Source organism: Pseudopipra pipra, chromosome 1 (assembly GCF_036250125.1).
Source record: "Pseudopipra pipra isolate bDixPip1 chromosome 1, bDixPip1.hap1, whole genome shotgun sequence".
In the NCBI taxonomy this organism is placed as follows: Eukaryota; Metazoa; Chordata; class Aves; order Passeriformes; family Pipridae; genus Pseudopipra; species Pseudopipra pipra.
In genome coordinates this window covers 38,791,369-38,803,840 of record NC_087549.1, presented here as the reverse complement: position 1 = coordinate 38,803,840, position 12,472 = coordinate 38,791,369, and positions in this window count along the sequence as shown.

Sequence of the window (12,472 nt, the reverse complement as noted above, 5' to 3'; positions counted from 1 at the left end):
TGCTGCTGTTCAGTGGAAACCCGATAGGTTGGAGAACTGTGCAGAGAGAAAGCTAATGATGTTCAACAACGGCAAATGTAGGGTCCTGCACCTGTGGAAGAATAATGCCAAGTACCTATACAGGTTGGGGGCTGACCTACTAAAGAGCAGTTCTGCAGAGAAGGACCTGAGAGTCTTGGTGGATGACAAGTTGATCATGAGCTGGCAGTGTGCCCTTGCTGCCAGGAGGGCTAATATTATCCAGGAAGAGTGTGGCTAGCAGGTCGAGGAAGATGATCCTCCCCCTCTCCTGGGCCCTAGTGGGACCACATCTGGAGTATTGTGTTCAATTCGGATCTCCACAGTTCAAGAAAGACAAGGAACTACTGGAGAGGTCCAACTGAAGGCCATAAAGATGATGGAGCATCTCTCTTATGAGGAAAGAGTGTGGGAGCTGGGCCTGTTTAGTCTAGAGAAGACTTAGAGGGAATCTCATTAAAGCATATAAATATCTCAAAGGCAGGTGTCAAGAGGTTGGTGCCAGACTCTTTTCAGTGGTGCCCAGTGACAGGACAAGGAGCAATGGCCATAAACTAAAACACAAGAAGTTCCACATCAACATGAGGAAGAACTTCTTCACATTGAGTGGGGCAGAGCACTGGAACAGGCTGCCCAGGGAGCTTGTGGAGTCTTCCTGTCTGGAGACATTCAAAATCCACTGGGACACGTTCCTGTGTAACCTGCTCTAGGCTACTCTGCCTTGGTGGGAGGGTTGGACTAGATGATGTCCAGAGGTATCTTCCAACCCTAACAATTGTGTGATTCTGTGAAATGTAAATATAGGAATGGGCTATACTCTGCAGTCTATGTGGGAATTACATCTGTATTCCTCACCAGGACAAGATCCAGCTCCTGGATCCCACTGCCAGAGCCAGAGCTGTCATGAGTATTCATGATCTGTGCAGAACCTGTCTCCTGCATTGCTCTGCTTAGTGCTGATACTGAGATGTTCAGCCAACAGCGATGCAGCAAAGCTCCTCACTGATTGCCAGGAGAGATTGCTTTGCCCCCCTACCTACTCTCTCCCATGAGTTTCTCAGTGCACTAGGCTGCATCCAGGGAATGCTACCTATGGCAAGTCTGGCTCTGTGCCAGGGCTTGGTTCTCACTTAGTGGCAATGCCAAGATTATATTGAATCTCTTGTGATTCAGGAGAAGGCCTAAGGGAAAACGGAAGAGCCCAATCCAAGAGAGGGTATCCAAGGTGAAGGACACGTGCAAAGTATTATAGAAAGAGAGCTGACTATGGTGAGACTCCTGAAAGAAAGAGCATGGTCCAAGCCTGCGTTAGCAGAAAAGCATCTGCAGTCAGGTCCTGTGAGCTCAGGAGTCAAGCAGTGGGAAGGGATCTGAAAGGATCTGTGGGGTGGTCTGGGGAATTCTGATACAGGTACCTTCTGTTCAATCTGATGCAAAACTGGTTAGCCAAAATGTTTGGAACAAATTTTAATGGACACAGTCTTTATAAATCAGATCAGAACTTATCTAACTCCAAAATTTTAGTGTGCTCCTTCAAGACCTTGTGCCATCTTATGGGTACAGCCAAACCTTGTTTAGGATGATGAGAAATGCTGCCTTTTTGAGTCACAGATTTGTTAGTAAGCCAGTTAGGTACAGAGCTTAAGAGCTATTCTGAAAAAAAAAAAGTATCTCCAAGGAAATTAAAAAGTCTTTAAGAAGTCAAGTTGAGAAATATCTTCCGAATAAGTAAGAAATTAAGAAGTTTAGAAGGGAAAAGGCTGAATTTGTATGCAACCCTTAGAGGATTAAAAGAGCGAGCTTATCTGTAAAAGCTTATGTGATACTTAAAAAGAGGCTCTGTAGATACACTAAGCTATATGGTATGCAGAAGACTACAACCAAAGGAAATATGAGGAGGGATTTTTTTTTTATATTTGATCTTGGTACGAAAAGCTTAAGTGCTTGTAACTTTGTCAGTTTTGGATGCTGTACAGAGAAATCCTTTGTTTGAATTGTAAACAGCTTAGGAGTTAAATGTAATTTTACTGGTAACTGAAATCCAAGGCTGTGGAGATTCTGAACCCCACAGCGTAGGAAATGCCCAGCACTCTGGCACAGGTGAAGTGCATTGAAGCTGTGCAGAGCTGTTTGACAGAGTGTTACAAAAATCAGGCAAAGCAGAAAAATTTGATGGTGACAACAAGGAAACTACTGTGTTGACAATAAAGCAGTGGGGAAGACACTGAAGTGCAGGAATATTAAGGGATTTTGTGGCAGCTGTCAGGTATAACCTACACTTTGATCAAATAAATTACTTAGTGTGGAGTAAAGTGTAGGGGTCCAACATAAAGAGATTATAGTAAATGACCTGATAGTCATTTCTGGTCCTACATGCAAAAGTGCAAGTCTGTTAAGTGAGTAAAAATGCTATCAAATTAGAACAACATTTGCATATGAATTGAAAATATCCATTAGCGTGAAATACTCATTCAGTTTATGAAGTAATAGATGACATATAAGTACAAGCCAGTGAAATATCATATTTTACAGCTTTATGGAGATTCTTCTTTAAAAGTCTAGTATATATCGCCTGAGGGGTTTCATTGCTGTTGGATTCTAACAGAGCCTTCCAGAAAGGGTTGTGATGGTAAGATCCTCTCAGCTAGGCAGAACTTAATTTTAGCACCGTGCTGGTTTACAGAGACACCTCTCAGAGTGGTCACAATTATTCGCAGATTTTCTGTCTACTCAAAACAAGGCAGCATGTTCTCTTGCTTCTAGCACAGCAGAAAGTTTCAGAATTGACACTGAGTGCTATCAGTTCATCAGGAGTTGGGTGGCAATCACAGCTGAAGAGGGTTTTTGCTCCTCTTTCAATTCATGACAGCTCATTTCTGGCCCCACACTTTTCTATCCCTAGTTGTACCACCACAGCTATTCATGGAACTCTCCTTCAAACAGAGCCAGAGTTAAATCAGTTTTATGTCCCTGTGTAGTGCTGCCCACCTGAGCTCTTTATCTTGGTATGAGCTCAAACCTGCCTGCTCTCCCCGTAACAAGCTGTCCTCAGCTGTGTGTTTCCACTACTTCTGTGCAGAGTAGTGTAAATGAAGCCTCATGGAGAGATGGACCAGGGAACTCGTCCATCTGAAAACAAACCCAGCAAAGTGAATAGAAAGCATTGGGCATAGTGTTGTCCCTGAAGTCCTGCATTGTGAAACTGCCTCCTGTGCTTCCTGTTGTAGCTGCAATATAGTTTTGCAAAAGAGTGTGAATACCCTCAATAAAAGTGCTTGTGCTCATTGAATATCTGAGGATGGTTACTTCAAAAGGAAGTAATAAAACCCGGGTCTTCCCATAGACAATGCCTTTGAAGGAGGCAATCTTAAAGTCTAGGCTGATTGAGTGCTCCTGGCCACAGCCCTCAAAATTTACACTGGTGTAGTGCTGCAATCCCCTTGGCATGCCTTTTGCAGCCCCAGTGTCCCTGGAGCTGTAGGCTTTGTGGTTCTCTGAGCCCTAACCCTAACCCTAATAACAGCTTGGGATTGAGGCTGAGGTGCTCACTGCCATGGATGGCCAAGAACAGAAAGATGTGGAGGCAGCAACGTTGGTGCACTGCTGTGCTGCTCTCAGCATGTCTTTTACAGCCCCAGTGTCCGTGGAGGCAGCAACGTTGGTGCACTGCTGTGCTGCTCTCAGCATGTCTTTTACAGCCCCAGTGTCCCTGGAGCCGTAGGCTTTATGGCTTTCTGAACTCCTACTCTTTTCTCTTCTTGAAACCAGTGGTAATTAGTTGCTTTTGGCTTTTTCCTTTCTGCCATACCTGTATCTTGGTTTTTATCTTCTATGCTCCCTTAGTTAAGTTGTCATTGGTTTACCTTGTTGTTGATAATACTAATAATGCTAGTTTTTGTCCTGTGTGAAATATTTAAAGAATTACAGAATCATAAAATCACTGAATCATTAAGGATGGAAAAGACCTCTAAAATCATTGAATCCAACCATTAACCCAGCACCACCATGTTCAGCAGTAAACCGTGTCCCCAAGTGCTACATTCACATGTTTTTTAAACACTTCCAGAGATGGTGATTCCAGCACTTCCCTGGACAGTCTGTTCCAATGCCTGTCAACCCTTTCAGTAAAGAAATTTTTCATAATTTCTAATCTAAACCTCCCCTGGCAGAATTTAAGGCCACTTCCTCATCCTGTTGCATGTGAACTGTGTAAAGAGACCGACCTAAAACTCACTACAACCTCCTTTCGGGTAGTTGTAGAGAGTGGTAAGGTCTTCCCTGACCTGCGTTTTCTCCTGGTTAAACAACCCCAGTTCTGTCAGCTGTTCCTCATAAGATTTCTGCTCTAGATCCTTCACCATCTCTGTTGCCCTTCTCTGGACACGCTCCAGTGCCTCAAATGTCTTTGCTATAGTGAGAGGCTCAAAACTGAACACAGAATTTGAGGTGCAGCCTCACCAGTACCAAGTACTGGGGGACGATCACTGCCCTAGTCCTGTTGGCAACACTGTTTCTGATCCAAGCCAGGATGCCATTGGCTCTTTTGGCCACCTGGGCACACTGCTGGCTCATGTTTAGTCAGCTGTCAAACATCACCCCCAGTTCCTTTTCACCATCCAGCTTTCCAGCCACTCCTCCCAGCCTGTAGCACTGCATGGGGTTGTTGTGTCCCAAGTGCACAACCTGGCACTTTGCCTTCTTGAACCTCATACAGTTGGCCTCAGCCCATCAATCCAGCCTGTCCAGGTTCCACTGCAGAGCCTTCCTGCCCTCCAGCAGATCCATACTCCCACCTGACTTGGTGTCATTGCGAACTTGGTGTCATTGGACTAAGGGTGCCCTTGATCCCCTTATCCAAATCATCTATAAAGATATTAAAACAGGACTGGCCCCAATACTGAGCTCTGGGGAACACCACTAGTGATGGCTGCCAACTGGACTTAACCCCACCCACCACCACTCTGGGCCTGTCCATCCAGTCAATTTTTTATCCGGTGAACAGTACACCCATCCAAGCCATGAGCAGCCAGTCCCTTCAGGAGAATGTTGTGGGAGACAGTGCCAAAGGCTCCACTGAAGTCCAGGTAGACAACATTCGCAACCTTTCCCTCATCCACTAAGCAGGGTCTCCTTGTCACATGAGATCAGGTTGGTCAAGCCAGGACCTGTCTTTCATAAACTCGTGCTGGCTGGGCCTGATCCTCTGATTGTTTTGTGCGTGTCGTGTGATGGCACTTCAGATGATCTGCTCCATAACCTTTCTTGGCAACGACGTCATGCTTGACAGGCCTGTAGTTCCCCAGGTCCTCCTTCCGGCCCTTGTAGATGGGCATCACATTTGCTAACCTCTGGTCACCTGGGACATCCCCCATTAGCCAGGACTGCTGAAATGATTGAAAGTGAGCATTTCTGCGAGCTCCTGCCATACTCATGTGTGGATCCCTTCTGGCCCCATAGACTTGTGTGTGTCTAAGCAACATAGCAGGTCACTGACCGTTTTCCCTTTGGATTACGAGGGCTTCATTCTGCTCCCTGCCTCTGTTTCCCAGCTCAGGGGGCTAGGTACCCTGGTCTTTTAAAGACTCAGACAAAGAAGTCATTAAGTAGCTCAATCTTCCTCATCCTTTGCCACTATGTTTCCCCCTGAATACAATAAAGGATGGAGATTCTCCCTAGCCCTCCTTTGCTGATGATGTATCGTAAAAACATTTTTTGTTGTCTTTTACTGACTTAATAGATTTAGTTCCGGTTAGGCTTTGGCCCTTCTAATTTTCTTCCTGCATAACCTCACAATATCTTTCTAGTCTTCCTGAGTAGCCTGGCCTTTCTTCCAAAGGTGATAAAAAATGTTTATCACCCTCTGTTTATAATACTTAATTTTAAAAGATGAGGGTTTAATAACAATTTTTTACTACTTCATTTAGGAAAATTAGGATATTATGAGTGAGATTTATGGACTACCCGGGAAGAATAGCTGAAAGAATAATTGCTGTTTTGTCCTTTTAGTACTTTTCTAGATGTCAGACTAGGCAGATGAAAAGGAGCAGTGGGAACAGAGGAGAATGTTGGCTGAAGGATGATGGATGTAATGTAGCAGTGTGGGCTGTTCTCAAGTATTTATGGGAAACTTTTTGTCTCTGTAGTTATCATTAGAAGTTGCAACAAACAATTTTTCTGAGACATTCATAAGTAAGATCCACTCTGTTAAAAATGCCATCCTTCTGCGTGTGTAATATTGTTATGTGTGTGTGATTATGGAACTCTGTTTAGAATGGTGTCCTTTAGTTTTTTACTAGTGTTGTGTAGGCAATGCCTTGTTCCCCATTTCTAAAAGAAAACTGTGCACTATCATAGTATCTTCACATCAGTGAAATATTTGGAAACAGTGGGGTTCTTGTTTGTTTTTGCCTCAAAAAGAGTCAAACTGTTGGCTGCCTTCCTTTGTCATTTTTTGAATGTGAGCATGTTGTTCCATGATAATGTTTGGAAATAGTAGGCTAAGAGAGGAGCTGCACAAACTCAGACTCTCTCCCCACAGATGCACAAAATGTGCTCTCAGACATCAGACAATGTTCTCATGCTCATAAAAAAGCATATTTGTGTATTCAAATAAAATTTCTGTTAAGCAGAGTAGAACTACATGCACCAATTGCATCAGTCAAGTGGCTGTTTTTTCAAAGTATCTTTCAATATTAATCAGAAAATTGTTCCAAAACAACTGTATTTTATTTGAACGTGGCAGACTGGCTTTTTGTCTTTACATATAGTTATGAGCCTCACAAAATATTCTAGAATAGAAATATGAATTTTTATTATTAATATTCTCCTGGGCAGTAAGAGTAATAATATTTTTTTAGAGAGACTAAAATTTGATGCCTTAAACATTTTTCCTGGTTAGTCAAAGAAAATGTTGTTGACTGATACATCTATCTTGACATTAAAGAGCTTGAACAGTATATTTAAAATTTTTCCCCTCATAAAAATTTATTCCTTATTTTACTATTGCCTTAGTTATTTTCTGCAATCAACCCATGTTAATCTGACTTTTACACCTAAGAAGAGCTGCAAACAAAATTTGGCTAATTTTCTCTTAATGACAATGTTTCTCTAAAATAAAATAAATGTCTTCCAAGACACTTAATCCCTCAAGCTCATTGAATCCAATGAAGTAAGGATTTCCCCTCCAAATCCCACCTCTTGCTTCCTGTTTTCTTGTAAGAAATGAAGAATGAGCAAGACAGTTCTTGGAAAGTAAAACTCTTTACACAAACACCCCTGTTCTTCAATGTGTAGTCTCAGGAAGACCATGAATACATTTAATTCAGAACTCCAGTTGTAAAATGTTTCCAGTTCCCTGACCAGGAAGGCCTCTTGTGATTGCTCTTCAGTCACAGTGTGCAAATGTTGAGTTTTGAAGCAAGTTAAAAGCCAGGGAGGCATGATATGTGTGTCATGGTTTGAGAAGGAAAGAGACAAATTTTCATGTGGCTGATGTGGCTCTAGTTTCCATATAAGTTTGCTGTGGTTGGTTAGTGCACACTCAGCAAGTCTCTAACCAGCCAGATTCTTGCATTAACATCAGGGATGTGTGGTGGTGGTTTTCAAAGTCGCACAAAAATGTTAGGCTGTGTTAGAACTGAGTACAACCAAATATGTGGGTCCTAGTTCTAGATGTGTCTGGAATATCTGAACAATAACAGATGGAGACAGACTGCAAGTGCTGTTCAGATATTAAAGTGCATTATAAAGCACATTCCTGTTTGAAAAAGAATCTATCAACCTGGAATAAATACCTAGGTGCTTTGATTATTTCCTATCATGTGTACATGAGACAGTGCCACTCATAGATACTGTTCAGCTTTCTTCCTTACAACTTGTAAATAGGGACTGCAGAACTGGGCTCTCAAGGCATACCTTGCAGCATAACCTTGAACATTTGGATACTGATGACAAAGTGGTAGGGAAAAAACTTTTTTTTAAAGCAGGACCCTAAAGGCAAGCTTGTATATATATGCTATACCATTCAACTTTTTTTTTTTTTTTAGTGCTAAACATTTAGATTGACATCTAGGAACAAACAGTTAAAATAGGTTATACTATTATCCCATTTAACTTTATTGGTGCCTTTCCACATCTTAAGATATAACCTGACAGGATGAGCCAGCAATGTCAGAAGGAAATGAAACTATATGCTTGGTTTCTAATCTTTGCTTAAGCACAAAATATTTGTGTATATGTATACATACATATATGTGCATATATATATATGTATGTAAAAAAATGCTGTCTTCTGAACAATTCAAATAATACTTTGCCAAATGTGACTGTGGTCTTACTGCTCCATAAGTATAATCTCCCACAAAGTTTATATCTCTTCCTCTGTAGCCTGAGTAGTATATCATTTCCAGGAACATTTAATTTCTTGCTGATTCATTTTAAGGTATTGAGCTGTATTTCATCAAGCTGCAGGTTACCTTGTTATTGTTGATGCCTAATTTCAGGACACGGAAACCCTTAGGTTGCAAACTTACCAGTCTGCCAAAGAGCTGTGTGTTACTGGTGCTATATTTCTGGTTTAGTGATTACTGTCCCTATCACAGCAGCATTATTCAGACCCTTTCTGGGTTGATTGCTCCCAGAGCTGTTGCTTTGTAATGCACAGCACTAAATAAATTGATATTCCATACCCCAAAAGGCAGTAGAGTAGAAAGTTAAACTGGAATGTCATCATTTTATTAATTTCCCAGGGAGGAAACAGTGAACTTAGTTGAATCAGACTGTCTGCTGTTGCTAAGATACTGGCATATGAACAAAACTTCATGGTCAGAAAAATAAAGCTAACACATGTGAGAGAATCAGCCCTAGGCGCTCAATCTCTTCCCACAGCAGAAAGCTATCATCCATCAACACAATCACCAGAGGGCTACATGCAATCTGAACAAGCACTTTAACATACTGGTAATGCAGCTCAACAAAGGTGAATTTGTCAAGAAAGTGTTTAAAGCAAATGTCCATGTGTAAATTTGTCACACTACATTGCCTGAGCCAAAACTGGTTGAGGTGGTGCTCCAAGGATCTGTCTCTCCCTCTTCCTCTCTCTCTCTGTACGTGTGTATCTACGTATGTATGTATTACACAGACTGTCACTGATGCTTCCATTCGTTGTGTATTCAGATTTGTTCCACAGGGCAGGCAAGAGGTGCTGGAGCAAGTTAGAGTCCAAAGAGCTGACTGAAAATCCTTTATCTTGTACCATTCAGAATTCTCCAAGATTCTTAATAATTAAAAGCTTGTAGTTATTAGGCAACAAAAAACACAGTTCATCAAAAAAAAGATTCAATAATCTGTGAAGTAAAAAACCTTACAAAGCTTTCTCTTTGCAATACAAGCAAAGGCAATAATTGTTCAAGCAAACACATGATTAAATCTGACAGTGCACATTAAACGTTTGGTGTGGGCAACAGTCAATACTAAATGGAATCCGCTAGTGGAAATGTTCTCTGAAGCATTTCGTAGGTGAGGTGGATTGAAAATAGTGAAAAGATGGATACATTAACAATCTGGTACTGTGTTGAATTCTAAATCCCTTCACAACAGCAGGAAGGATTAACAAAAATAAAAGAATCACAGGCTGTGAATGAATAGGACTTCAGCAAAGATAGCTGCTAAAATGACTAAAGAGGTAAACTGTTTTGGGGTTTTTTGTTACTGTTGTTCAGTAAATTTGTTTCTTTCCTCCTGCAACATATCTAGCCCTGTGTTGTTAATGGCGTGTGTAAGAGCTCTATTTGACGGGCAATTGAATTGACAGAGAAATCCAGTCACAGAAATAAGTCTGTGTTGAATAAATTTACATCACATCAGAAAACAAAGAAAAGAAGATATAACATTCTAACATTCTGTAATGATGGTCTGAACATTCTAACATTCTAACATTCCCTGAAGGGTGGTCTGAACATTGAGTGGTGTGTTTGACACTCTGGAAAGGATGGAATGCCATCCAGAGGGACCTAGACATGCTGGAGAAGTGGGCCCATGCAAATCTCCTGAGGTTTAACAAGACCAAGCGCAGAGTGCTGCCCCAATATTAACACAGGCTGGGGGACAAACAGATTGAGAAGAGCCCTGCCAAGAATGACTTGGGTGTGCTGGTGGATAAGGGGCTGGACATGAGCTGGCAATGTGCACTCACAGCCCAGAAAGCCAATTGTGTCCTGGGCTGCTTCAAAAGAAGAGTGTCCAGCAGGTCAAGGGAAGTGATTCTACCCCTCTACTCCACTCTCATGAGACTGGAGTACTGCATCCTGCTCTGGGGTCTCCAGCACAGGAAGGACATTGACCTGTTGGAGCAAGCCCAGAGGAGGGCAACCAAGATGGTTGGAGGTATAGAGCACCTTTCCTACAAGGAAAGGCTGAGGGAGTTGGGATTTTTCATCCTGGAGAAGAGAAGGCTTTGGGGTGACCCAATTGCAGCCTTCCAGCACCTGAAGGGAGTCCACAGGAAAGATGGAGAGGGTCTATTTACAAGGGCATGTAGACCAGACAAGCGGGAATGGCTTCAAACTGGCAGAGATTTGGATTAGATATTAGGAAGAAATTCTTTATTCAGTGTGGCAAGGCATGAGAACAGATTGACCAGAGAAGTTGTGGATGCCCCATCCCTGGCAGTGTTCAAGGCCAGATTGGATGGAGGTCTAAGCAACCTTGTCTAGTGGAAGGTGTCCCTGCTGATGGCAGGGGGGCTGGAACTAGATGGTCTTGAGGGTGCCTTTTAACCCAAGCCATTCTATGATTCTGTGACTCTATGATAAACTATTTGTAGTAGCATATCATTAAATCTGCTTCAAATAGCATTCCGCAGTGGAGACACTATGCTGCACTAGACAAAATTTAATATTACTTCCAAGAATGGGCTGAAATACATACAAAAGTTCAGTGTTTTTGAAAACTACCTGTCAGAGAAGTGGAACAGATTAGTTTATGCATTGCAATAGTTCTGTGTTACCAATTATTGGAATATCCCAGACATCATACTCAAGGGCATACTGATGCTGTGCATCCTTAAAGTCTAATCCTTTCCTTTTTTTGTGACACTAAGGAACTATATCCTGCAAGAGGGGCTAGCTGACAGATGCCCCTTGCACAGAGAAATTCTGCTGGTGGAAGCATAAGTCTTCCCTTTTTTTTTGCAGCTATGTCCATTGTCAGGTACAAACACTTTGCAAGCCTTAGAGCATGCATGGTATAGCTTCTAGCTGCAGAAATCCATACTTTATATAATTTATGTTAACAGCTGGTCATGTTCAAATGTGGCTGAACATTTCTGACTTTTTGAGAAAATCTCTTCCTGCGGTCCAGCCCAAGTTCTCATTGTGTTCTTGTTTGTCAGGTGTGTTTCATGGGTCTGAAATCAGTCACTGGAGCATTGTGACCATAGCTGAGCTCTTTGTATTTCCCAACTGACTTAATGATACTTTGTTTCCTGAGCCCTTACAGGATATCACTTGTTTGCGAGAGGTATACAAATGTTCAGATGGCATATAGCATACACATTTAATGAAATCTGGATGTCAATATATCACTATTGGGAGCTACAATAAGTTGTATTCACAAAGGAAAGTTACTTTTCCTGTTTTGTTATTGCTGGTTATTCTAACTATTGGTGAAGTATCATTGAAATGGAGATGTCTCTCTGCATATCCCTTGCCGTGGGCACCACGCAAATTTAGCATCACTCTAGAATGTTACTTAGGTAGTGCTACCATCTGGACACTTTGGAGAGGCTTACTTCAGAGAAAAGAGTTATTTACTCCAGAGAAAACAGTTCTTACTTTTGGAGGTTCAGCTCATCGCCTTTGCTGAGATGAAGGAGGCTTCTAGCTCAGTAGCTGATATGTCTCAGAGCTGTAAATGTGGGCTGCAAAGTTTAGGCTTATCTCCAAGCACTTGATATGCTCAGTCTTTGTTTACTATTTTAAGCTTTTATTTTTTTTAAAGTTTTAGTGGAATTATGAGATTCCAGGATTGATGGTCAAGCCTTAACCTTGGAAGCCTCTTTTGAATGGGCTTGTCCTGATGATCTCTCTTGGACTGGTTGTTCAACAGTTTACTCAATAAAGGAAAAGATTAATCACACTGAAGTCACCCATTTAGTAATGTTTAATCATGCTTTGCATATTATTCAGTTCTGTGGAGTTGCTAGGTTTTTCCTGTTTTCAGAATAGATAAAAGGAGGTGTGAGTAACATTTGTATTATGCACTTTTTAATTATCTTTTAAAACTATATAAGGCCTATATTCCAAGTTATCCTGGTGAATATCTGGAATAATTTCTTTGGGGCTAATGAAATTAAAGTAGTGAAAAACAAAATGTGGTATTAGAATCTAGCACAACAAGCTTAAAAAATATTGGAATAATTAATCACAATAAAGAAGAATCAAGTATTAATTTTCTT